This window comes from Pseudophryne corroboree, chromosome 4 (assembly GCF_028390025.1).
Source record: "Pseudophryne corroboree isolate aPseCor3 chromosome 4, aPseCor3.hap2, whole genome shotgun sequence".
Lineage (NCBI taxonomy): Eukaryota > Metazoa > Chordata > Amphibia > Anura > Myobatrachidae > Pseudophryne > Pseudophryne corroboree.
In genome coordinates, this window is record NC_086447.1 from 26,877,697 (window position 1) to 26,899,275 (window position 21,579).

Consider the following 21,579-nt stretch of genomic DNA (forward strand, 5'->3'; position numbering starts at 1 on the left):
CAAAATATAAATTATTGAATTCAAAGTGTTTAGGTAACAAAATATGTTTCTGCCCAGTTTCGAACTGGGGACCTTTCACGTGTGAGGCGAACATGATAACCACTACACCACAGAAACTACATGGAAACCGCATCTCCCGCCATCCAATAAAAAATGATCTTTGACATACATTATGGCATTCTGAAATAAACTTTTTATATGATTGCATTTTTATTTGGCATTTCAACCAAAAATCCCTTGTTTTAAAATTCTAAAGATAACAGCATATTTCTGCCCAGTTTCGAACTGGGGACCTTTTGTGTTTTAGGCGAATGTGATAACCACTACAATACAGAAACTGACTTTTGAAGATCTCATCACTATGGAGTCGGGAAGTACCATTGGCAAACCGTTATCTTAGAATTTTTTTTTCTAAACTTATTTTTCTATTTTCTAATAATTTCTATGCTATTTTTTCCAATTTGCATTTCAAGAGGACACATTCACTTATTAATAGTTCTGATCATTGTATTTAATAAAAAAAATCTATTTTTAATGTATTTCTGACCAATTTTGAAGGGGAACCTTATGCATATTGGGTAAATGTGAATAACTCTACACTACAGGTACTTCATGAATGCAACACCATCCAATATGCATGGTAGAAGGGAAATTGACTTTTGATATTCTGCAATATGATTTTTGCTTGCTTTTTCATTGAGCAATGCAACAGTAGATAGTTATCAAAATATAAATTATTGAATTCAAAGTGTTTAGGTAACAAAATATGTTTCTGCCCAGTTTCGAACTGGGGACCTTTCGCATGTGAGGCGAACATGATAAGCACTACACTGCAGAAACTACATGAAAACAGCATCTCCCGCCATCCAATAAAAAATGATCTTTGAATTACATTATGGCATTCTGAAATAAACTTTTTATATGATTGTATTTTTATTTGGCATTTAAACCAAAAATCCCTTGTTTTAAAATTCTAAAGATAACAGCATATTTCTGCCCAGTTTCGAACTGGGGACCTTTTGTGTTTTAGGCGAATGTGATAACCACTACAATACAGAAACTGACTTTTGAAGATCTCATCACTATGGAGTCGGGAAGTACCATTGGCAAACCGTTTTCTTAGAATTTATTTTTTCTAAACTTATTTTTCTATTTTCTAATAATTTCTATGCTATTTTTTCCACTTTGCATCTCAAGAGGATACATTCACTTATTAATAGTTCTGATCATTGTATTTAATAAAAAAATCTATTTTTAATGTATTTCTGACCAATTTTGAAGGGGAACCTTATGCATATTGGCTAAATGTGAATAATACTACACTACAGGTACTTCATGAATGCAACACCATCCAATATGTATGGTAGAAGGGAAATTAACTTTTGATATTCTGCAATATGATTTTTTGCTTGCTTTTTCATTGAGCAATGCAACAGTATATAGTTATCAAAATATAAATTATTGAATTCAAAGTGTTTAGGTAACAAAATATGTTTCTGCCAATTTCGAACAGGGGACCTTTCACGTGTGAGGCAAACATGAAATCACTACACTACAGATACTACATGAAAAATTTGCGACCATCATCCAATAAAAAATTATCTTTGACATTCAGTATGGCATGCTAAAATAAACTTTTCATCTCATTGTATTTTTATTGAGCATTTTACCCAAAAATTCATTGTTTTAAAATTCTAAAGCTAAAAGATTGTTTCTGCCCAGTTTCGAACTGGGGACCTTTTGCATGTTAGGCGAACGTGATAACCACTACAGTACAGAAACTGGCTCTCGTGAATCTTTTCACTATCTAGTCTGGAAGTACAAATGACACATGCTTTTCTTAGAAATATAATTTTTTATAAACTTTTTTCCTATTTTCTAATAATTTTTACGCTATTTTTCCAATTTGCATTTCAAGAGGACACATTCACTTATTATCAATTCTGATCATTGTATTTACTAAAAAAAAATATTTTTTTAATGTATTTCTGACCAATTTTGAAGGGGGACCTTATGCATATTGGGTAAATGTGAATAACTCTACACTACAGGTACTTCATGAATGCAACACCATCCAATATGCATGGTAGAAGGGAAATTGACTTTTGATATTCTGCAATATGATTTTTGCTTGCTTTTTCTTTGAGCAATGCAACAGTAGATAGTTATCAAAATATAAATTATTGAATTCAAAGTGTTTAGGTAACAAAATATGTTTCTGCCCAGTTTCGATCTGGGGACCTTTCACGTGTGAGGCGAACATGATAACCACTACACCACAGAAACTACATGGAAACCGCATCTCCCGCCATCCAATAAAAAATGATCTTTGACATACATTATGGCATTCTGAAATAAACTTTTTATATGATTGCATTTTTATTTGGCATTTCAACCAAAAATCCCTTGTTTTAAAATTCTAAAGATAACAGCATATTTCTGCCCAGTTTCGAACTGGGGACCTTTTGTGTTTTAGGCAAATGTGATAACCACTACAATACAGAAACTGACTTTTGAAGATCTCATCACTATGGAGTCGGGAAGTACCATTGGCAAACCGTTATCTTAGAATTTTTTTTTCTAAACTTATTTTTCTATTTTCTAATAATTTCTATGCTATTTTTTCCAATTTGCATTTCAAGAGGACACATTCACTTATTAATAGTTCTGATCATTGTATTTAATAAAAAAAATCTATTTTTAATGTATTTCTGACCAATTTTGAAGGGGAACCTTATGCATATTGGGTAAATGTGAATAACTCTACACTACAGGTACTTCATGAATGCAACACCATCCAATATGCATGGTAGAAGGGAAATTGACTTTTGATATTCTGCAATATGATTTTTGCTTGCTTTTTCATTGAGCAATGCAACAGTAGATAGTTATCAAAATATAAATTATTGAATTCAAAGTGTTTAGGTAACAAAATATGTTTCTGCCCAGTTTCGAACTGGGGACCTTTCGCATGTGAGGCGAACATGATAAGCACTACACTGCAGAAACTACATGAAAACAGCATCTCCCGCCATCCAATAAAAAATGATCTTTGAATTACATTATGGCATTCTGAAATAAACTTTTTATATGATTGTATTTTTATTTGGCATTTCAACCAAAAATCCCTTGTTTTAAAATTCTAAAGATAACAGCATATTTCTGCCCAGTTTCGAACTGGGGACCTTTTGTGTTTTAGGCGAATGTGATAACCACTACAATACAGAAACTGACTTTTGAAGATCTCATCATTATGGAGTCGGGAAGTACCATTGGCAAACCGTTTTCTTAGAATTTTTTTTTTCTAAACTTATTTTTCTATTTTCTAATAATTTCTATGCTATTTTTTCCACTTTGCATCTCAAGAGGATACATTCACTTATTAATAGTTCTGATCATTGTATTTAATAAAAAAATCTTTTTTTAATGTATTTCTGACCAATTTTGAAGGGGAACCTTATGCATATTGGCTAAATGTGAATAATACTACACTACAGGTACTTCATGAATGCAACACCATCCAATATGTATGGTAGAAGGGAAATTAACTTTTGATATTCTGCAATATGATTTTTTGCTTGCTTTTTCATTGAGCAATGCAACAGTATATAGTTATCAAATTATAAATTATTGAATTCAAAGTGTTTAGGTAACAAAATATGTTTCTGCCAATTTCGAACAGGGGACCTTTCACGTGTGAGGCAAACATGAAATCACTACACTACAGATACTACATGAAAAATTTGCGACCATCATCCAATAAAAAATTATCTTTGACATTCAGTATGGCATGCTAAAATAAACTTTTTATCTGATTGTATTTTTATTGAGCATTTTACCCAAAAATTCATTGTTTTAAAATTCTAAAGCTGAAAGATTGTTTCTGCCCAGTTTCGAACTGGGGACCTTTCGCATGTTAGGCGAACGTGATAACCACTACACTACAGAAACTGGCTCTCATGAATCTTATCACTATCTAGTCTGGAAGTACAAATGACACATGCTTTTCTTAGAAATATAATTTTTTATAAACTTTTTTCCTATTTTCTAATAATTTTGACGCTATTTTTCCAATTTGCATTTCAAGAGGACACATTCACTTATTATCAATTCTGATCATTGTATTTACTAAAAAAAAATATTTTTTTAATGTATTTCTGACCAATTTTGAAGGGGGACCTTATGCATATTGGGTAAATGTGAATAACTCTACACTACAGGTACTTCATGAATGCAACACCATCCAATATGCATGGTAGAAGGGAAATTGACTTTTGATATTCTGCAATATGATTTTTGCTTGCTTTTTCTTTGAGCAATGCAACAGTAGATAGTTATCAAAATATAAATTATTGAATTCAAAGTGTTTAGGTAACAAAATATGTTTCTGCCCAGTTTCGAACTGGGGACCTTTCACATGTGAGGCGAACGTGATCACCACTACACCACAGAAACTACATGGAAACCGCATCTCCCGCCATCCAATAAAAAATGATCTTTGACATACATTATGGCATTCTGAAATAAACTTTTTATATGATTGCATTTTTATTTGGCATTTCAACCAAAAATCCCTTGTTTTAAAATTCTAAAGATTACAGCATATCTCTGCCCAGTTTCGAACTGGGGACCTTTTGTGTTTTAGGCGAATGTGATAACCACTACATTACAGAAACTGACTTTTGAAGATCTCATCACTATGGAGTCGGGAAGTACCATTGGCAAACCGTTATCTTAGAATTTTTTTTTCTAAACTTATTTTTCTATTTTCTAATAATTTCTATGCTATTTTTTCCAATTTGCATTTCAAGAGGACACATTCACTTATTAATAGTTCTGATCATTGTATTTAATAAAAAAAATCTATTTTTAATGTATTTCTGACCAATTTTGAAGGGGAACCTTATGCATATTGGGTAAATGTGAATAACTCTACACTACAGGTACTTCATGAATGCAACACCATCCAATATGCATGGTAGAAGGGAAATTGACTTTTGATATTCTGCAATATGATTTTTGCTTGCTTTTTCATTGAGCAATGCAACAGTAGATAGTTATCAAAATATAAATTATTGAATTCAAAGTGTTTAGGTAACAAAATATGTTTCTGCCCAGTTTCGAACTGGGGACCTTTCGCATGTGAGGCGAACATGATAAGCACTACACTGCAGAAACTACATGAAAACAGCATCTCCCGCCATCCAATAAAAAATGATCTTTGAATTACATTATGGCATTCTGAAATAAACTTTTTATATGATTGTATTTTTATTTGGCATTTCAACCAAAAATCCCTTGTTTTAAAATTCTAAAGATAACACAATATTTCTGCCCAGTTTCGAACTGGGGACCTTTTGTGTTTTAGGCGAATGTGATAACCACTACAATACAGAAACTGACTTTTGAAGATCTCATCACTATGGAGTCGGGAAGTACCATTGGCAAACCGTTTTCTTAGAATTTTTTTTTTCTAAACTTATTTTTCTATTTTCTAATAATTTCTATGCTATTTTTTCCACTTTGCATCTCAAGAGGATACATTCACTTATTAATAGTTCTGATCATTGTATTTAATAAAAAAATCTTTTTTTAATGTATTTCTGACCAATTTTGAAGGGGAACCTTATGCATATTGGCTAAATGTGAATAATACTACACTACAGGTACTTCATGAATGCAACACCATCCAATATGTATGGTAGAAGGGAAATTAACTTTTGATATTCTGCAATATGATTTTTTGCTTGCTTTTTCATTGAGCAATGCAACAGTATATAGTTATCAAAATATAAATTATTGAATTCAAAGTGTTTAGGTAACAAATTATGTTTCTGCCAATTTCGAACAGGGGACCTTTCACGTGTGAGGCAAACATGAAATCACTACACTACAGATACTACATGAAAAATTTGCGACCATCATCCAATAAAAAATTATCTTTGACATTCAGTATGGCATGCTAAAATAAACTTTTTATCTGATTGTATTTTTATTGAGCATTTTACCCAAAAATTCATTGTTTTAAAATTCTAAAGCTAAAAGATTGTTTCTGCCCAGTTTCGAACTGGGGACCTTTCCAATGTTAGGCGAACATGATAACCACTACACTACAGAAACTGGCTCTCGTGAATCTTATCACTATCTAGTCTGGAAGTACAAATGACACATGCTTTTCTTAGAAATATAATTTTTTATAAACTTTTTTCCTATTTTCTAATAATTTTGACGCTATTTTTCCAATTTGCATTTCAAGAGGACACATTCACTTATTATCAATTCTGATCATTGTATTTACTAAAAAAAAATATTTTTTTAATGTATTTCTGACCAATTTTGAAGGGGGACCTTATGCATATTGGGTAAATGTGAATAACTCTACACTACAGGTACTTCATGAATGCAACACCATCCAATATGCATGGTAGAAGGGAAATTGACTTTTGATATTCTGCAATATGATTTTTGCGTGCTTTTTCTTTGAGCAATGCAACAGTAGATAGTTATCAAAATATAAATGATTGAATTCAAAGTGTTTAGGTAACAAAATATGTTTCTGCCCAGTTTCGAACTGGGGACCTTTCACGTGTGAGGCGAACGTGATCACCACTACACCACAGAAACTACATGGAAACCGCATCTCCCGCCATCCAATAAAAAATGATCTTTGACATACATTATGGCATTCTGAAATAAACTTTTTATATGATTGCATTTTTATTTGGCATTTCAACCAAAAATCCCTTGTTTTAAAATTCTAAAGATAACAGCATATCTCTGCCCAGTTTCGAACTGGGGACCTTTTGTGTTTTAGGCGAATGTGATAACCACTACAATACAGAAACTGACTTTTGAAGATCTCATCACTATGGAGTCGGGAAGTACCATTGGCAAACCGTTATCTTAGAATTTTTTTTTCTAAACTTATTTTTCTATTTTCTAATAATTTCTATGCTATTTTTTCCAATTTGCATTTCAAGAGGACACATTCACTTATTAATAGTTCTGATCATTGTATTTAATAAAAAAAATCTATTTTTAATGTATTTCTGACCAATTTTGAAGGGGAACCTTATGCATATTGGGTAAATGTGAATAACTCTACACTACAGGTACTTCATGAATGCAACACCATCCAATATGCATGGTAGAAGGGAAATTGACTTTTGATATTCTGCAATATGATTTTTGCTTGCTTTTTCATTGAGCAATGCAACAGTAGATAGTTATCAAAATATAAATTATTGAATTCAAAGTGTTTAGGTAACAAAATATGTTTCTGCCCAGTTTCGAACTGGGGACCTTTCGCATGTGAGGCGAACATGATAAGCACTACACTGCAGAAACTACATGAAAACAGCATCTCCCGCCATCCAATAAAAAATGATCTTTGAATTACATTATGGCATTCTGAAATAAACTTTTTATATGATTGTATTTTTATTTGGCATTTCAACCAAAAATCCCTTGTTTTAAAATTCTAAAGATAACAGCATATTTCTGCCCAGTTTCGAACTGGGGACCTTTTGTGTTTTAGGCGAATGTGATAACCACTACAATACAGAAACTGACTTTTGAAGATCTCATCATTATGGAGTCGGGAAGTACCATTGGCAAACCGTTTTCTTAGAATTTTTTTTTTCTAAACTTATTTTTCTATTTTCTAATAATTTCTATGCTATTTTTTCCACTTTGCATCTCAAGAGGATACATTCACTTATTAATAGTTCTGATCATTGTATTTAATAAAAAAATCTTTTTTTAATGTATTTCTGACCAATTTTGAAGGGGAACCTTATGCATATTGGCTAAATGTGAATAATACTACACTACAGGTACTTCATGAATGCAACACCATCCAATATGTATGGTAGAAGGGAAATTAACTTTTGATATTCTGCAATATGATTTTTTGCTTGCTTTTTCATTGAGCAATGCAACAGTATATAGTTATCAAATTATAAATTATTGAATTCAAAGTGTTTAGGTAACAAAATATGTTTCTGCCAATTTCGAACAGGGGACCTTTCACGTGTGAGGCAAACATGAAATCACTACACTACAGATACTACATGAAAAATTTGCGACCATCATCCAATAAAAAATTATCTTTGACATTCAGTATGGCATGCTAAAATAAACTTTTTATCTGATTGTATTTTTATTGAGCATTTTACCCAAAAATTCATTGTTTTAAAATTCTAAAGCTGAAAGATTGTTTCTGCCCAGTTTCGAACTGGGGACCTTTCGCATGTTAGGCGAACGTGATAACCACTACACTACAGAAACTGGCTCTCATGAATCTTATCACTATCTAGTCTGGAAGTACAAATGACACATGCTTTTCTTAGAAATATAATTTTTTATAAACTTTTTTCCTATTTTCTAATAATTTTGACGCTATTTTTCCAATTTGCATTTCAAGAGGACACATTCACTTATTATCAATTCTGATCATTGTATTTACTAAAAAAAAATATTTTTTTAATGTATTTCTGACCAATTTTGAAGGGGGACCTTATGCATATTGGGTAAATGTGAATAACTCTACACTACAGGTACTTCATGAATGCAACACCATCCAATATGCATGGTAGAAGGGAAATTGACTTTTGATATTCTGCAATATGATTTTTGCTTGCTTTTTCTTTGAGCAATGCAACAGTAGATAGTTATCAAAATATAAATTATTGAATTCAAAGTGTTTAGGTAACAAAATATGTTTCTGCCCAGTTTCGAACTGGGGACCTTTCACATGTGAGGCGAACGTGATCACCACTACACCACAGAAACTACATGGAAACCGCATCTCCCGCCATCCAATAAAAAATGATCTTTGACATACATTATGGCATTCTGAAATAAACTTTTTATATGATTGCATTTTTATTTGGCATTTCAACCAAAAATCCCTTGTTTTAAAATTCTAAAGATTACAGCATATCTCTGCCCAGTTTCGAACTGGGGACCTTTTGTGTTTTAGGCGAATGTGATAACCACTACATTACAGAAACTGACTTTTGAAGATCTCATCACTATGGAGTCGGGAAGTACCATTGGCAAACCGTTATCTTAGAATTTTTTTTTCTAAACTTATTTTTCTATTTTCTAATAATTTCTATGCTATTTTTTCCAATTTGCATTTCAAGAGGACACATTCACTTATTAATAGTTCTGATCATTGTATTTAATAAAAAAAATCTATTTTTAATGTATTTCTGACCAATTTTGAAGGGGAACCTTATGCATATTGGGTAAATGTGAATAACTCTACACTACAGGTACTTCATGAATGCAACACCATCCAATATGCATGGTAGAAGGGAAATTGACTTTTGATATTCTGCAATATGATTTTTGCTTGCTTTTTCATTGAGCAATGCAACAGTAGATAGTTATCAAAATATAAATTATTGAATTCAAAGTGTTTAGGTAACAAAATATGTTTCTGCCCAGTTTCGAACTGGGGACCTTTCGCATGTGAGGCGAACATGATAAGCACTACACTGCAGAAACTACATGAAAACAGCATCTCCCGCCATCCAATAAAAAATGATCTTTGAATTACATTATGGCATTCTGAAATAAACTTTTTATATGATTGTATTTTTATTTGGCATTTCAACCAAAAATCCCTTGTTTTAAAATTCTAAAGATAACAGCATATTTCTGCCCAGTTTCGAACTGGGGACCTTTTGTGTTTTAGGCGAATGTGATAACCACTACAATACAGAAACTGACTTTTGAAGATCTCATCACTATGGAGTCGGGAAGTACCATTGGCAAACCGTTTTCTTAGAATTTTTTTTTTCTAAACTTATTTTTCTATTTTCTAATAATTTCTATGCTATTTTTTCCACTTTGCATCTCAAGAGGATACATTCACTTATTAATAGTTCTGATCATTGTATTTAATAAAAAAATCTTTTTTTAATGTATTTCTGACCAATTTTGAAGGGGAACCTTATGCATATTGGCTAAATGTGAATAATACTACACTACAGGTACTTCATGAATGCAACACCATCCAATATGTATGGTAGAAGGGAAATTAACTTTTGATATTCTGCAATATGATTTTTTGCTTGCTTTTTCATTGAGCAATGCAACAGTATATAGTTATCAAAATATAAATTATTGAATTCAAAGTGTTTAGGTAACAAATTATGTTTCTGCCAATTTCGAACAGGGGACCTTTCACGTGTGAGGCAAACATGAAATCACTACACTACAGATACTACATGAAAAATTTGCGACCATCATCCAATAAAAAATTATCTTTGACATTCAGTATGGCATGCTAAAATAAACTTTTTATCTGATTGTATTTTTATTGAGCATTTTACCCAAAAATTCATTGTTTTAAAATTCTAAAGCTAAAAGATTGTTTCTGCCCAGTTTCGAACTGGGGACCTTTCCAATGTTAGGCGAACATGATAACCACTACACTACAGAAACTGGCTCTCGTGAATCTTATCACTATCTAGTCTGGAAGTACAAATGACACATGCTTTTCTTAGAAATATAATTTTTTATAAACTTTTTTCCTATTTTCTAATAATTTTGACGCTATTTTTCCAATTTGCATTTCAAGAGGACACATTCACTTATTATCAATTCTGATCATTGTATTTACTAAAAAAAAATATTTTTTTAATGTATTTCTGACCAATTTTGAAGGGGGACCTTATGCATATTGGGTAAATGTGAATAACTCTACACTACAGGTACTTCATGAATGCAACACCATCCAATATGCATGGTAGAAGGGAAATTGACTTTTGATATTCTGCAATATGATTTTTGCGTGCTTTTTCTTTGAGCAATGCAACAGTAGATAGTTATCAAAATATAAATGATTGAATTCAAAGTGTTTAGGTAACAAAATATGTTTCTGCCCAGTTTCGAACTGGGGACCTTTCACGTGTGAGGCGAACGTGATCACCACTACACCACAGAAACTACATGGAAACCGCATCTCCCGCCATCCAATAAAAAATGATCTTTGACATACATTATGGCATTCTGAAATAAACTTTTTATATGATTGCATTTTTATTTGGCATTTCAACCAAAAATCCCTTGTTTTAAAATTCTAAAGATAACAGCATATCTCTGCCCAGTTTCGAACTGGGGACCTTTTGTGTTTTAGGCGAATGTGATAACCACTACAATACAGAAACTGACTTTTGAAGATCTCATCACTATGGAGTCGGGAAGTACCATTGGCAAACCGTTATCTTAGAATTTTTTTTTCTAAACTTATTTTTCTATTTTCTAATAATTTCTATGCTATTTTTTCCAATTTGCATTTCAAGAGGACACATTCACTTATTAATAGTTCTGATCATTGTATTTAATAAAAAAAATCTATTTTTAATGTATTTCTGACCAATTTTGAAGGGGAACCTTATGCATATTGGGTAAATGTGAATAACTCTACACTACAGGTACTTCATGAATGCAACACCATCCAATATGCATGGTAGAAGGGAAATTGACTTTTGATATTCTGCAATATGATTTTTGCTTGCTTTTTCATTGAGCAATGCAACAGTAGATAGTTATCAAAATATAAATTATTGAATTCAAAGTGTTTAGGTAACAAAATATGTTTCTGCCCAGTTTCGAACTGGGGACCTTTCGCATGTGAGGCGAACATGATAAGCACTACACTGCAGAAACTACATGAAAACAGCATCTCCCGCCATCCAATAAAAAATGATCTTTGAATTACATTATGGCATTCTGAAATAAACTTTTTATATGATTGTATTTTTATTTGGCATTTCAACCAAAAATCCCTTGTTTTAAAATTCTAAAGATAACAGCATATTTCTGCCCAGTTTCGAACTGGGGACCTTTTGTGTTTTATGCGAATGTGATAACCACTACAATACAGAAACTGACTTTTGAAGATCTCATCACTATGGAGTCGGGAAGTACCATTGGCAAACCGTTTTCTTAGAATTTTTTTTTCTAAACTTATTTTTCTATTTTCTAATAATTTCTATGCTATTTTTTCCACTTTGCATCTCAAGAGGATACATTCACTTATTAATAGTTCTGATCATTGTATTTAATAAAAAAATCTATTTTTAATGTATTTCTGACCAATTTTGAAGGGGAACCTTATGCATATTGGCTAAATGTGAATAATACTACACTACAGGTACTTCATGAATGCAACACCATCCAATATGTATGGTAGAAGGGAAATTAACTTTTGATATTCTGCAATATGATTTTTTGCTTGCTTTTTCATTGAGCAATGCAACAGTATATAGTTATCAAAATATAAATTATTGAATTCAAAGTGTTTAGGTAACAAAATATGTTTCTGCCAATTTCGAACAGGGGACCTTTCACGTGTGAGGCAAACATGAAATCACTACACTACAGATACTACATGAAAAATTTGCGACCATCATCCAATAAAAAATTATCTTTGACATTCAGTATGGCATGCTAAAATAAACTTTTCATCTGATTGTATTTTTATTGAGCATTTTACCCAAAAATTCATTGTTTTAAAATTCTAAAGCTAAAAGATTGTTTCTGCCCAGTTTCGAACTGGGGACCTTTCGCATGTTAGGCGAACGTGATAACCACTACAGTACAGAAACTGGCTCTCGTGAATCTTTTCACTATCTAGTCTGGAAGTACAAATGACACATGCTTTTCTTAGAAATATAATTTTTTATAAACTTTTTTCCTATTTTCTAATAATTTTGACGCTATTTTTCCAATTTGCATTTCAAGAGGACACATTCACTTATTATCAATTCTGATCATTGTATTTACTAAAAAAAAATATTTTTTTTAATGTATTTCTGACCAATTTTGAAGGGGGACCTTATGCATATTGGGTAAATGTGAATAACTCTACACTACAGGTACTTCATGAATGCAACACCATCCAATATGCATGGTAGAAGGGAAATTGACTTTTGATATTCTGCAATATGATTTTTGCTTGCTTTTTCTTTGAGCAATGCAACAGTAGATAGTTATCAAAATATAAATTATTGAATTCAAAGTGTTTAGGTAACAAAATATGTTTCTGCCCAGTTTCGAACTGGGGACCTTTCACGTGTGAGGCGAACGTGATAACCACTACACCACAGAAACTACATGGAAACCGCATCTCCCGCCATCCAATAAAAAATGATCTTTGACATACATTATGGCATTCTGAAATAAACTTTTTATATGATTGCATTTTTATTTGGCATTTCAACCAAAAATCCCTTGTTTTAAAATTCTAAAGATAACAGCATATTTCTGCCCAGTTTCGAACTGGGGACCTTTTGTGTTTTAGGCGAATGTGATAACCACTACAATACAGAAACTGACTTTTGAAGATCTCATCACTATGGAGTCGGGAAGTACCATTGGCAAACCGTTATCTTAGAATTTTTTTTTCTAAACTTATTTTTCTATTTTCTAATAATTTCTATGCTATTTTTTCCAATTTGCATTTCAAGAGGACACATTCACTTATTAATAGTTCTGATCATTGTATTTAATAAAAAAAATCTATTTTTAATGTATTTCTGACCAATTTTGAAGGGGAACCTTATGCATATTGGCTAAATGTGAATAATACTACACTACAGGTACTTCATGAATGCAACACCATCCAATATGCATGGTAGAAGGGAAATTAACTTTTGATATTCTGCAATATGACTTTTTGCTTGCTTTTTCATTGAGCAATGCAACAGTATATAGTTATCAAAATATAAATTATTGAATTCAAAGTGTTTAGGTAACAAAATATGTTTCTGCCAATTTCGAACTGGGGACCTTTCACGTGTGAGGCAAACATGAAATCACTACACTACAGATACTACATGAAAAATTTGCAACCATCATCCAATAAAAAATGATCTTTGACATTCAGTATGGCATGCTAAAATAAACTTTTTATCTGATTGTATTTTTATTGAGCATTTTACCCAAAAAAATCATTGTTTTAAAATTCTAAAGCTAAAAGATTGTTTCTGCCCAGTTTCGAACTGTGGATCTTTCGCATGATAGGCGAACGTGATAACCACTACACTACAGAAAGTACATGGAAACAGCATCTCCCGCCATCCAATAAAAAATGATCTTTGACATACATTATGGCATTCTGAAATAAACTTTTTATATGATTGCATTTTTATTTGGCATTTCAACCAAAAATCCCTTGTTTTAAAATTCTAAAGATAACATCATATTTCTGCCCAGTTTCGAACTGGGGACCTTTTGTGTTTTAGGCGAATGTGATAACCACTACAATACAGAAACTGACTTTTGAAGATCTCATCACTATGGAGTCGGAAAGTACCATTGGCAAACCGTTTTCTTAGAATTTTTTTTTCTAAACTTATTTTTCTATTTTCTAATAATTTCTATGCTATTTTTTCCACTTTGCATTTCAAGAGGACACATTCACTTATTAATAGTTCTGATCATTGTATTTAATAAAAAAAATCTATTTTTAATGTATTTCTGACCAATTTTAAAGGGGAACCTTATGCATATTGGCTAAATGTGAATAATACTACACTACAGGTACTTCATGAATGCAACACCATCCAATATGCATGGTAGAAGGGAAATTGACTTTTGATATTCTGCAATATGATTTTTTGCTTGCTTTTTCATTGAGCAATGCAACAGTATATAGTTATCAAAATATACATTATTGAATTCAAAGTGTTTAGGTAACAAAATATGTTTCTGCCAATTTCGAACTGGGGACCTTTCACGTGTGAGGCAAACATGAAATCACTACACTATAGATACTACATGAAAAATTTGCGACCATCATCCAATAAAAAATGATCTTTGACATTCAGTATGGCATGCTAAAATAAACTTTTTATCTGATTGTATTTTTATTGAGCATTTTACCCAAAAATTAATTGTTTTAAAATTCTAAAGCTAAAGGATTGTTTCTGCCTAGTTTCAAACTGGGGACCTTTCACGTGTTAGGCGAACGTGATAACCACTACACTACAGAAACTGACTCTCGTGGATTGCATCACTATCTAGTCTGGAAGTACAAATGACCCATGGTTTTCTTAGAAATACAATTTTTTCTAAACTTTTTTTTCCCTATTTTCTAATAATTTTGACGCTATTTTTCCACTTTGCATTTCAAGAGGACACATTCACTTATTATCAATTCTGATCATTGTATTTACTAAAAAAATATTTTTTTAATATATTTCTGACCAATTTTGAAGGGGGACCTTATGCATATTGGGTAAATGTGAATAACTCTACACTACAGGTACTTCATGAATGCAACACCATCCAATATGCATGGTAGAAGGGAAATTGACTTTTGATATTCTGCAATATGATTTTTTTTACTTGCTTTTTCATTGAGCAATGCAACAGTAGATAGTTATCAAAATATAAATTATTGAATTCAAAGTGTTTAAGTAACAAAATATGTTTCTGCCTAGTATCGAACTGGGGACCTTTCGCATGTGAGGCGAACGTGATAACCACTACACTACAAGAACTACATGGAAACTGCATCTACCGCCATCCAATAAAAAATTATCTTTGACATACATTATGGCATTCTGAAATAAACTTTTTATATGATTGCATTTTTATTTGGCATTTCAACCAAAAATCCCTTGTTTTAAAATTCTAAAGATAACAGCATATTTCTGCCCAGTTTCAAACCGGGGACCTTTTGTGTTTTAGGCGAATGTGATAACCACTACAATACAGAAACTGACTTTTGAAGATCACATCACTATCGAGTCGGGAAGTACCATTGGCAAACTGTTTTCTTAGAATTTTTTTTCTAAACTTATTTTTCTATTTTCTAATAATTTCTATGCTATTTTTTCCACTTTGCATTTCAAGAGGACACATTCACTTATTAATAGTTCTGATCATTGTATTTAATAAAAAAATCTATTTTTAATGAATTTCTGACCAATTTTGAAGGGGAACCTTATGCATATTGGCTAAATGTGAATACTACACTACAGGTACCTCATGAATGCAACACCATCCAATATGCATGGTAGAAGGGAAATTTACTTTTGATATTCTGCAATATGATTTTTTGCTTGCTTTTTCATTGAGCAATGCAACAGTATATAGTTATCAAAATATAAATTATTGAATTCAAAGTGTTTAGGTAACAAAATATGTTTCTGCCAATTTCGAACTGGGGACCTTTCACGTGTGAGGCAAACATGAAATCACTACACTACAGATACTACATGAAAAATTTGCGACCATCATCCAATAAAAAATGATCTTTGACATTCAGTATGTCATGCTAAAATAAACTTTTTATCTGATTGTATTTTTATTGAGCATTTTACCCAAAAATTCATTGTTTTAGAATTCTAAAGCTAAAAGATTGTTTCTGCCCAGTTTCGAACTGGGGACCCTTTGCGTGTTAGGCGAACGTGATAACCACTACACTACAGAAACTGACTCTCATAGTTCTCATCACTATCTAGTCTGGAAGTACAAATGACACATGCTTTTCTTAGAAATATAATTTTTTCTAAACTTTTTTTCCTATTTTCTAATAATTTTGACGCTATTTTTCCACTTTGCATTTCAAGAGGACACATTCACTTCTTATCAATTCTGATCATTGTATTTAATAAAAAAAACCTTTTTTTTAATGTATTTCTGACAAATTTTGAAGGGGGTCCTTATGCATGTTGGGTAAATGTGAATAACTCTACACTACAGGTACTTCATGAAAGCAACACCATCCAATATGCATGGTAGAAGGGAAATTGACTTTTGATATTCTGCAATATGATTTTTGCTTGCTTTTTCATTGAGCAATGCAACAGTAGATAGTTATCAAAATATAAATTATTGAATTCAAAGTGTTTAGGTAACAAAATATGTTTCTGCCCAGTTTCGAACTGGGGACCTTTCGCATGTGAGGCGAACGTGATAACCACTACACTGCAGAAACTACATGTAAACAGCATCTCCCGCCATCCAGTAAATAATGATCTTTGACATACATTATGGCATTCTGAAATAAACTTTTTATCTGATTGCATTTTTATTTGGCATTTCAACCAAAAATCCCTTGTTTTAAAATTCTAAAGATAACAGCATATTTCTGCCCAGTTTCGAACTGGGGACCTTTTGTGTTTTAGGTGAATGTGATAACCACTACAATACAGAAACTGACTTTTGAAGATCTCATCACTATCGAGTCGGGAAGTACCATTGGCATACTGTTTTCCTAGAATTTTTTTTTCTAAACTTATTTTTCTATTTTCTAATAATTTCTATGCTATTTTTTCCACTTTGCATTTCAAGAGGACACATTCACTTATTAATAGTTCTGATCATTGTATTTAATAAAAAAATCTATTTTTAATGTATTTCTGACCAATTTTGAAGGGGAACCTTATGCATATTGGCTAAATGTGAATAACTCTACACTACAGGTACTTCATGAATGCAACACCATCCAATATGCTTGGTAGAAGGGAAATTGACTTTTGATATTCTGCAATATGATTTTTTTGCTTGCTTTTTCATTAAACAATGCAACAGTAGATAGTTATCAAATATAAATTATTGAATTCAAAGTGTTTAGGTAACAAAATATGTTTCTGCTCAGTTTCGAACTGGGGACCTCTCACGCGTGAGGTGAACGTGATAACAACTACACTACAGAAACTACATGGAAACAGCATCTCCCGCCATCCAAATAAAAATGATCTTTGACATACATTATGGCATTCTGAAATAAACTTTTTATATGATTGCATTTTTATTTGGCATTTCAACCAAAAATCCCTTGTTTTAAAATTCTAAAGATAACAGCATATTTCTGCCCAGTTTCAAACCGGGGACCTTTTGTGTTTTAGGTGAATGTGATAACCACTACAATACAGAAACTGACTTTTGAAGATCACATCACTATCGAGTCGGGAAGTACCATTGGCAAACTGTTTTCTTAGAATTTTTTTTCTAAACTTATTTTTCTATTTTCTAATAATTTCTATGCTATTTTTTCCACTTTGCATTTCAAGAGGACACATTCACTTATTAATAGTTCTGATCATTGTATTTAATAAAAAAATCTATTTTTAATGAATTTCTGACCAATTTTGAAGGGGAACCTTATGCATATTGGCTAAATGTGAATACTACACTACAGGTACCTCATGAATGCAACACCATCCAATATGCATGGTAGAAGGGAAATTTACTTTTGATATTCTGCAATATGATTTTTTGCTTGCTTTTTCATTGAGCAATGCAACAGTATATAGTTATCAAAATATAAATTATTGAATTCAAAGTGTTTAGGTAACAAAATATGTTTCTGCCAATTTCGAACTGGGGACCTTTCACGTGTGAGGCAAACATGAAATCACTACACTACAGATACTACATGAAAAATTTGCGACCATCATCCAATAAAAAATGATCTTTGACATTCAGTATGTCATGCTAAAATAAACTTTTTATCTGATTGTATTTTTATTGAGCATTTTACCCAAAAATTCATTGTTTTAAAATTCTAAAGCTAAAAGATTGTTTCTGCCCAGTTTCGAACTGGGGACCCTTTGCGTGTTAGGCGAACGTGATAACCACTACACTACAGAAACTGACTCTCATAGTTCTCATCACTATCTAGTCTGGAAGTACAAATGACACATGCTTTTCTTAGAAATATAATTTTTTCTAAACTTTTTTTCCTATTTTCTAATAATTTTGACGCTATTTTTCCACTTTGCATTTCAAGAGGACACATTCACTTCTTATCAATTCTGATCATTGTATTTACTAAAAAAAACCTTTTTTTTAATGTATTTCTGACCAATTTTGAAGGGGGTCCTTATGCATGTTGGGTAAATGTGAATAATACTACACTACAGGTACCTCATGAATGCAACACCATCCAATATGCATGGTAGAAGGGAAATTGACTTTTGATATTCTGCAATATGATTTTTTGCTTGCTTTTTCATTGAGCAATGCAACAGTATATAGTTATCAAAATATAAATTATTGAATTCAAAGTGTTTAGGTAACAAAATATGTTTCTGCCCAGTTTCGAACTGGGGACCTTTCGCATGTGAGGCGAACGTGATAACCACTACACTGCAGAAACTACATGTAAACAGCATCTCCCGCCATCCAGTAAATAATGATCTTTGACATACATTATGGCATTCTGAAATAAACTTTTTATATGATTGCATTTTTATTTGGCATTTCAACCAAAAATCCCTTGTTTTAAAATTCTAAAGATAACAGCATATTTCTGCCCAGTTTCGAACTGGGGACCTTTTGTGTTTTAGGTGAATGTGATAACCACTACAATACAGAAACTGACTTTTGAAGATCTCATCACTATCGAGTCGGGAAGTACCATTGGCATACTGTTTTCCTAGAATTTTTTTTTCTAAACTTATTTTTCTATTTTCTAATAATTTCTATGCTATTTTTTCCACTTTGCATTTCAAGAGGACACATTCACTTATTAATAGTTCTGATCATTGTATTTAATAAAAAAATCTATTTTTAATGTATTTCTTACCAATTTTGAAGGGGAACCTTATGCATATTGGCTAAATGTGAATAACTCTACACTACAGGTACTTCATGAATGCAACACCATCCAATATGCATGGTAGAAGGGAAATTGACTTTTGATATTCTGCAATATGATTTTTTTGCTTGCTTTTTCATTAAACAATGCAACAGTAGATAGTTATCAAATATAAATTATTGAATTCAAAGTGTTTAGGTAACAAAATATGTTTCTGCTCAGTTTCGAACTGGGGACCTCTCACGCGTGAGGCGAACGTGATAACCACTACACTACAGAAACTACATGGAAACAGCATCTCCCGCCATCCAATTAAAAATGATCTTTGACATACATTATGGCATTCTGAAATAAACTTTTTATATGATTGCATTTTTATTTGGCATTTCAACCAAAAATCCCTTGTTTTAAAATTCTAAAGATAACAGCATATTTCTGCCCAGTTTCGAACCGGGGACCTTTTGTGTTTTAGGTGAATGTGATAACCACTACAATACAGAAACTGACTTTTGAAGATCACATCACTATCGAGTCGGGAAGTACCATTGGCAAACCGTTTTCTTAGAATTTTTTTTCTAAACTTATTTTTCTATTTTCTAATAATTTCTATGCTATTTTTTCCACTTTGCATTTCAAGAGGACACATTCAATTATTAATAGTTCTGATCATTGTATTTAATAAAAAAATCAATTTTTAATGTATTTCTGACCAATTTTGAAGGGGAACCTTATGCATATTGGCTAAATGTGAATAATACTACACTACAGGTACCTCATGAATGCAACACCATCCAATATGCATGGTAGAAGGGAAATTGACTTTTGATATTCTGCAATATGATTTTTTGCTTGCTTTTTCATTGAGCAATGCAACAGTATATAGTTATCAAAATATAAATTATTGAATTCAAAGTGTTTAGGTAACAAAATATGTTTCTGCCAATTTCGAACTGGGGACCTTTCACGTGTGAGGCAAACATGAAATCACTACGCTACAGATACTACATAAAAAATTTGCAACCACCATCCAATAAAAAATTATCTTTGACATTCAGTATGGCATGCTAAAATAAACTTTTTATCTGATTGTATTTTTATTGAGCATTTTACCCAAATATTCATTGTTTTAAAATTCTAAGGAAAAAAAGCCTGTTTCTGCCCAGTTTTGAACTGGGGACCTTTCGCGTGTTAGGCGAACGTGATAACCACTACACTACAGAAACTGACTCTCGTGGATCCCATCACTATCTAGTCTGGAAGTACAAATGACACATGCTTTTCTTAGAAATATAATTTTTTCTAAACTTTTTTTCCTATTTTCTAATAATTTTGAAGCTATTTTTCCACTTTGCATTTCAAGAGGACACATTCACTTATTATCAATTCTGATCATTGTAATTACTAAAAAAATATTTTTTTAATGTATTTCTGACCAATTTTGAAGGGGGACCTTATGCATATTGGGTAAATGTTAATAACTCTACACTACAGGTACTTCATTAATGCAACACCATCCAATATGCATGGTAGAAGGGAAATTGACTTTTGATATTCTGCAATATGATTTTTGCTTGCTTTTTCATTGAGCAATGCAACAGTAGATAGTTATCAAAATATAAATTATTGAATTCAAAGTGTTTAGGTAACAAAACATGTTTCTGCCCAGTTTCGAACTGGGGACCTTTCGCGTGTGAGGCGAACGTGATAACCACTACACTACAGAAACTACATGTAAACAGCATCTCCCGCCATCCAATAAAAAATGATCTTTGACATACATTATGGCATTCTGAAATAAACTTTTTATATGATTGCATTTTTATTTGGCATTTCAACCAAAAATCCCTTGTTTTAAAATTCTAAAGATAACAGCATATTTCTTCCCAGTTTCGAACTGGGGAACTTTTGTGTTTTAGGTGAATGTGATAACCACTACAATACAGAAACTGACTTTTGAAGATCTCATCACTATCGAGTCGGGAAGTACCATTGGCATACTGTTTTCT

The 21,579-nt window shown here is 31.9% G+C and overlaps 23 non-coding genes across 23 annotated transcripts; all 23 read right to left on the minus strand.

Annotated features, from left to right (window-relative positions):
• Positions 1-44: 44 nt before the first annotated feature.
• TRNAV-CAC (transfer RNA valine (anticodon CAC)) lies at positions 45-117 on the minus strand. Its single transcript has one exon. It is a non-coding gene; the product is annotated as a tRNA-Val (tRNA).
• Positions 118-1,709: 1,592 nt separating this feature from the next.
• Positions 1,710-1,782, minus strand: TRNAV-AAC (transfer RNA valine (anticodon AAC)). The gene has a single exon. It is a non-coding gene; the product is annotated as a tRNA-Val (tRNA).
• A 431-nt stretch (positions 1,783-2,213) lies between these two features.
• TRNAV-CAC (transfer RNA valine (anticodon CAC)) lies at positions 2,214-2,286 on the minus strand. Its single transcript has one exon. It is a non-coding gene; the product is annotated as a tRNA-Val (tRNA).
• A 1,592-nt stretch (positions 2,287-3,878) lies between these two features.
• On the minus strand, positions 3,879-3,951 carry TRNAV-AAC (transfer RNA valine (anticodon AAC)). Its single transcript has one exon. It is a non-coding gene; the product is annotated as a tRNA-Val (tRNA).
• Positions 3,952-4,382: 431 nt separating this feature from the next.
• TRNAV-CAC (transfer RNA valine (anticodon CAC)) lies at positions 4,383-4,455 on the minus strand. Its single transcript has one exon. It is a non-coding gene; the product is annotated as a tRNA-Val (tRNA).
• Positions 4,456-6,047: 1,592 nt separating this feature from the next.
• On the minus strand, positions 6,048-6,120 carry TRNAV-AAC (transfer RNA valine (anticodon AAC)). Its single transcript has one exon. It is a non-coding gene; the product is annotated as a tRNA-Val (tRNA).
• Positions 6,121-6,551: 431 nt separating this feature from the next.
• On the minus strand, positions 6,552-6,624 carry TRNAV-CAC (transfer RNA valine (anticodon CAC)). Its single transcript has one exon. It is a non-coding gene; the product is annotated as a tRNA-Val (tRNA).
• Positions 6,625-8,216: 1,592 nt separating this feature from the next.
• Positions 8,217-8,289, minus strand: TRNAV-AAC (transfer RNA valine (anticodon AAC)). Its single transcript has one exon. It is a non-coding gene; the product is annotated as a tRNA-Val (tRNA).
• A 431-nt stretch (positions 8,290-8,720) lies between these two features.
• Positions 8,721-8,793, minus strand: TRNAV-CAC (transfer RNA valine (anticodon CAC)). The gene has a single exon. It is a non-coding gene; the product is annotated as a tRNA-Val (tRNA).
• A 1,592-nt stretch (positions 8,794-10,385) lies between these two features.
• TRNAV-AAC (transfer RNA valine (anticodon AAC)) lies at positions 10,386-10,458 on the minus strand. Its single transcript has one exon. It is a non-coding gene; the product is annotated as a tRNA-Val (tRNA).
• Positions 10,459-10,889: 431 nt separating this feature from the next.
• TRNAV-CAC (transfer RNA valine (anticodon CAC)) lies at positions 10,890-10,962 on the minus strand. The gene has a single exon. It is a non-coding gene; the product is annotated as a tRNA-Val (tRNA).
• A 1,591-nt stretch (positions 10,963-12,553) lies between these two features.
• TRNAV-AAC (transfer RNA valine (anticodon AAC)) lies at positions 12,554-12,626 on the minus strand. The gene has a single exon. It is a non-coding gene; the product is annotated as a tRNA-Val (tRNA).
• Positions 12,627-13,058: 432 nt separating this feature from the next.
• Positions 13,059-13,131, minus strand: TRNAV-CAC (transfer RNA valine (anticodon CAC)). The gene has a single exon. It is a non-coding gene; the product is annotated as a tRNA-Val (tRNA).
• An 870-nt stretch (positions 13,132-14,001) lies between these two features.
• On the minus strand, positions 14,002-14,074 carry TRNAD-AUC (transfer RNA aspartic acid (anticodon AUC)). The gene has a single exon. It is a non-coding gene; the product is annotated as a tRNA-Asp (tRNA).
• Positions 14,075-14,943: 869 nt separating this feature from the next.
• Positions 14,944-15,016, minus strand: TRNAV-AAC (transfer RNA valine (anticodon AAC)). The gene has a single exon. It is a non-coding gene; the product is annotated as a tRNA-Val (tRNA).
• Positions 15,017-15,451: 435 nt separating this feature from the next.
• TRNAV-CAC (transfer RNA valine (anticodon CAC)) lies at positions 15,452-15,524 on the minus strand. Its single transcript has one exon. It is a non-coding gene; the product is annotated as a tRNA-Val (tRNA).
• Positions 15,525-16,388: 864 nt separating this feature from the next.
• Positions 16,389-16,461, minus strand: TRNAV-AAC (transfer RNA valine (anticodon AAC)). The gene has a single exon. It is a non-coding gene; the product is annotated as a tRNA-Val (tRNA).
• Positions 16,462-16,893: 432 nt separating this feature from the next.
• TRNAV-CAC (transfer RNA valine (anticodon CAC)) lies at positions 16,894-16,966 on the minus strand. The gene has a single exon. It is a non-coding gene; the product is annotated as a tRNA-Val (tRNA).
• Positions 16,967-18,553: 1,587 nt separating this feature from the next.
• TRNAV-AAC (transfer RNA valine (anticodon AAC)) lies at positions 18,554-18,626 on the minus strand. The gene has a single exon. It is a non-coding gene; the product is annotated as a tRNA-Val (tRNA).
• A 433-nt stretch (positions 18,627-19,059) lies between these two features.
• Positions 19,060-19,132, minus strand: TRNAV-CAC (transfer RNA valine (anticodon CAC)). The gene has a single exon. It is a non-coding gene; the product is annotated as a tRNA-Val (tRNA).
• Positions 19,133-19,782: 650 nt separating this feature from the next.
• Positions 19,783-19,855, minus strand: TRNAV-CAC (transfer RNA valine (anticodon CAC)). The gene has a single exon. It is a non-coding gene; the product is annotated as a tRNA-Val (tRNA).
• Positions 19,856-20,723: 868 nt separating this feature from the next.
• Positions 20,724-20,796, minus strand: TRNAV-AAC (transfer RNA valine (anticodon AAC)). Its single transcript has one exon. It is a non-coding gene; the product is annotated as a tRNA-Val (tRNA).
• Positions 20,797-21,226: 430 nt separating this feature from the next.
• TRNAV-CAC (transfer RNA valine (anticodon CAC)) lies at positions 21,227-21,299 on the minus strand. Its single transcript has one exon. It is a non-coding gene; the product is annotated as a tRNA-Val (tRNA).
• Positions 21,300-21,579: the final 280 nt, after the last annotated feature.